This window comes from Toxotes jaculatrix, chromosome 13 (genome assembly GCF_017976425.1).
Source record: "Toxotes jaculatrix isolate fToxJac2 chromosome 13, fToxJac2.pri, whole genome shotgun sequence".
Lineage (NCBI taxonomy): Eukaryota > Metazoa > Chordata > Actinopteri > Toxotidae > Toxotes > Toxotes jaculatrix.
In genome coordinates, this window is record NC_054406.1 from 2,017,564 (window position 1) to 2,021,426 (window position 3,863).

At 44.4% G+C, this 3,863-nt stretch overlaps 1 long non-coding RNA gene across 1 annotated transcript; it reads right to left on the reverse strand.

The window, feature by feature from the left end:
* Nucleotides 1–616: 616 nt before the first annotated feature.
* LOC121192274 lies at nucleotides 617–1,875 on the reverse strand. The gene is made up of 3 exons (XR_005895181.1): nucleotides 1,405–1,875; nucleotides 820–853; nucleotides 617–712 (listed from the first exon to the last, which is right to left on the reverse strand). It is a non-coding gene; the product is annotated as an uncharacterized LOC121192274 (long non-coding RNA).
* Between the last annotated feature and the right edge of the window lie 1,988 nt (nucleotides 1,876–3,863).

The following is a 3,863-nucleotide window of genomic DNA, read 5'->3' on the forward strand; positions in this document are numbered from 1 at the left end:
CACATAGGTTCTGAGGTTTTGAGAAAAAAAAAAAAAGTTGCTAAAGGGTCTGGATTCATTTTTCAAGAGCAAAGGTCAACTCAGGAACTCCAACACTCGTCCGGCCGAACTCCATCAGTCAGTCAGCGACAGACATCCACGTTCATGGGTCTGGTCCTGCTGTCGAGGTCCAGCCAAAAAACACAGAGAGAGAGAGAACAGGATGTTACTTATTTGCTTGTTAAAAAACGCGTGCGTGTCTCCCTGTTCTTTTGCATGTGATATTGTGTGTATGTGTGTATTTGTGTGTGCGCCTGTTATGCCTCCATACCCTCTTTCACGGTTGAGTGGCCCCATCAGCCCCTGGCGACCCACAGACTGATACAGTGGGCTGTGCTGCCCTGTGACTCACTCTGTGTGTGTGTGTGTGTGTGTGTGTGTAAATGCACGGGTAGATGTGTGGCCAACAAAGGAATTCATCCCACCTGCCAACACTTACCAAACACACACACACACACACACACGCACACACACACCCAACAACGACCAAACTTTCACCAAATAACTGACACCCGATAAATACAATTCAGCCAAATGAAGCATTTTTAATAAAACAAACACAAGTGAATGACACCGGGTGGAATCGCTGGTTTCTTCACAGTCAGTAGCTTCTGACCTTGCACCTGTGTTGATGAGTCAAGTTCCCAATTTCTACAGTATCTGTGGATGGAAACTGCAGAATGCTTAAGGTTAGATAAGGTTTGTGGCAACAAACAAGCTAACTGCAGTTAATCAAACATGCTACATGTGCACACACCACTCCAACCTGCATACCCTTACTTTGTGCCTTGCTAGATGAAGGTCATACTACTTTCTGGAAAGACACACACAAGCAGAGCCATCAATAAAGAGATTGGACCAATACTTGCAAAAATAAGCTTTAATTACCTTTAAATACAGTTGGTCTTAATTTTGGTAGAGTAATTCAGATTATGTCAATATTATAATCAGTTTTGGGAACATAAAGCCACAGTACCTTTGTAAAATACTTTAATTTGTCTGACCTGAGTACAGTGACTTAGGTGTAATGTCTTTTAGCACTAGGTAATACCAATACAATGCAATAAACACACATAGACGGTATCTTAAACTGAAATACTTGCTTATATTAACGAACAAATGAACAAAATAAATAAATACACTTATCACTTTTAGCCCTTGTTACTCCCTCACAGGAAAATAAAATTCACCAGCGAGTTTCTGTACAAACTCAGTCCTGCAGCGGGTTTTCCCACTCACAGAAACACTGCTAAAACAACAACAACAACACTAAGCCGGCAGAACACAATACTCTGATATAACACACCTGGTTACAGGTACCGTTGCTCGCGTGCGTTGAAACCAAAAACCTAGCCGTTTACTTACCTTTCAGACATGCGTGGTCCACAGAGCGGGTTGCCGGTCCCTCACCCTGGTGTTGGAAACAAAACGGCACCGTACAGGAAGAACGACGATGGTCCTGAGGATGTCCACTGTTGCTAGCTAGTGTCCCCGGTAAGCTCGGGGAGACGTCCGGCTGCCGGCTCCCGTTTTCCGGTCGAAAACAGTCCATACAGAGGCCAAACGCTCCGGACGAAGCTACGAGCCTTAGCTGTGTTAGCTCGATGCAGCGCAAAGCCCGTCGTGTTAGCCTCGCTCCTCGCTTAGCTAACGAGCAGCTATCTCAGTCCACGACAAGTCAAAACGTTGAGCTAACGTTGAGCTAGTCACAATACACGTCCCCACACGGATCACCCTGCGAACAATCCCCGGAAACACGTTAGAAACACAAACTTGTGTACACTTTTGTTTGTATCCTCGCGGACACGGAAAGCGCTCTGCCCAAGCCTCCGTCAAGTTCTCCCCTTCCGCCTCCTGGCACATCACGTGACCCCCTCCATACGCGTCAACTTCCCACGTGATCCTAAACATGTCTCCAAACATATCCCTTACCAGAGTTTACAGCTTTTTAACGTCATACACAAAATGAAAGACATTGCTGCATTTTTAATAATTATTTTTATACAGTTTTTAAGCATTTAACTTTACGGCAGTTAGCACTGCCGCCTCACAGCAAGAGGGTTCCAGGTTCGAACCCCGGTCGGGGCTGTTCTGTGCGGAGTTTGCACGTTCTTCCTGTTCCTGCGTGGGTTCTCTGCGGGTACTCCGGCTTCCTCAATCACAAAAAACATGCACATTAGGTTAAATGGCTACTCCAAATTGCCCATAGGAGTGTGAGTATGTGGTTGTCTGTCTTTGTGTGTCAGCCCTGCGATTGGCTGGCGACCAGCTCCCCCGCGACCCTGATGGATTAAGCGGCATAGAAATTGTATTTTAACCACACTTTTAAACAGTTTTTAACCTCTATGTATTTATCTATTTATTAGGAACAAATATGTATACATATTAGTCCACTGGGCTACAATAAGATATATGCAAGGGTGAGACAAATGAAACACTGATGTAGCTATCTATCATCATCCATTATGGTGCACTCCCTCTACACTGATATTTAAGCCCTAAGAAGAACATTTCCTGCAGGACTAATCCAGCACGGATGCAGTTTGAGGACTCTGCAATGACACCCCGCTGCAAAAACCATGAGGCAACCTCTATAGCATCTTAAATGAACACACTGTACATGCCTGGCTCTATATATCGCCATCCTTTCAAGTGCAACGAGAGCCTGATGTGATCTGACGGGTGCCATGTGGTCTCTATAGGGTACAGAGTTGATGGTAATCACATTCCTCAGTACATGTCGACGCCTCACAGCCTCTAGCCTACATTCTCACACACGTTTCAGTAGGATCTGCCTTCAGCCTCAAAATGGGTCGTCCCCACTTCAGGTGGGCTCTCATCCCTCAGCAACATAGGACGAGCAATCCGCTTCCTTAAGTCCCGTTCCCAGGGGAAAACTCTAAACTTCTAATCCAGGCCTGAAATAAAGTGTGTGAGCTATTGGGAAGATGGTTTCATCATCTGCACAGCTCAGGTTGGATGGAAAGTCTGTGTATTTTATCGTAAAAGTGTATTTTCTTTGACCAGTCTGAAAATTTTCCCTCCTGGTAATTTTTTTTTCTCTTCAGCTGTCTTCTACCAAAGGGAATTTGACTGATTTTTTTATTCTTTAGCACGTGTTTAAGTTTAGCTGTCCTTTTTGTCTGTTTTCACATGTCTCTACAACACATTGGTCAAAATCTGTAGTTTTAAATGCTCTGTAAACAAAATTTACCCGACTTAATTAAGAAGCAGTGTCAGTCCTACACCAATTACAAGGGGTAATTGGTAGGTTCGTGGGCTATGGTAGGAAGAGATGAGTTATACAGCTCTTTTTACATGAACATCCAGTTCATCCAGTTCTTTGACTGACTCTGCAGAAAGTTTGAAGTTAACAACTTTTTGTGGTATTTCTGTTTCGAGTCACTGAAAACTGCAAGTCAGCTCTGTGGAAGGAAATGTACAAAATCGGCCTACATGCACTCACCCGCTACCTCTGTCTCAAGGGCTTATCACCCAAGGAGGTCTTTGGCCTGATCTGACCTGATTTGCCCCCTTGGTCTAGTACCTCTTCCCTAAGATAAAGAAGTGGTTGCCATTTTGACAGTGATGATCACGTCGACACAGAATTTTACAAAGAAAGGATCCGTATGCTCCATGCTGGTAAGTGTGCGGTTTTCCAAAACTGACTCCTTCTATCTTAGGCCACAAACTTATCAATCACCCCCTGTACAGTTTTTACATAGTGGTAATTTCCGCTTCACTGCAGTGGAAAGCTCAAACACATTTAAATGTCATGTGAAACTCGGCTGCCTAGTAAAAGCACTTCTAATGAGGCCCAGAAG